Source organism: Penaeus monodon, chromosome 19 (genome assembly GCF_015228065.2).
Source record: "Penaeus monodon isolate SGIC_2016 chromosome 19, NSTDA_Pmon_1, whole genome shotgun sequence".
NCBI lineage: Eukaryota > Metazoa > Arthropoda > Malacostraca > Decapoda > Penaeidae > Penaeus > Penaeus monodon.
This window is the reverse complement of record NC_051404.1, coordinates 14048659-14049049: the sequence shown is the minus strand read 5'-3', so window position 1 is coordinate 14049049 and position 391 is coordinate 14048659. Positions and strand designations below refer to the sequence as shown.

Sequence of the window (391 nt, the reverse complement as noted above, 5' to 3'; positions counted from 1 at the left end):
ATGTATAATCTGCATATCAGAGGAAGTATATACCTGGATAAAAATATTCGAAACTACTAACATTAAAACTAACATAATTTACAAATATAGAAATATCTCTAGAAACCTACTCTTAATTTAATTCATCCTAACAATTCATATACGAAACATGTATTTAATCTGTGTATCTTATAAGAGATCGAGCCTAGGAGGTTCTCTCACTAACTTGGGGTGGCACAGGCAGTGCATTGTTAGGTTTCTAGTGTATACTGTTAAAAAGTATATTTTATCTTTAACAATAATGTTTATTCTGATGTTATATTTCCAAGATGTTATATATAATTTTCTTGTGATGATACTCATTGCAATTAAACACAACGTCAAGTATAATAAAGAATAAATATGCTAATCA

At 27.9% G+C, this 391-nt stretch overlaps 1 protein-coding gene across 1 annotated transcript in view; it reads left to right on the top strand.

Moving 5' to 3' along the window:
• Positions 1–391, top strand: part of LOC119585072 — a gene marked incomplete in the record, with an annotated part of 13983 nt that extends 13592 nt beyond the window's left edge. Inside the window, 1 exon segment of the mRNA XM_037933691.1 lies at positions 1–391.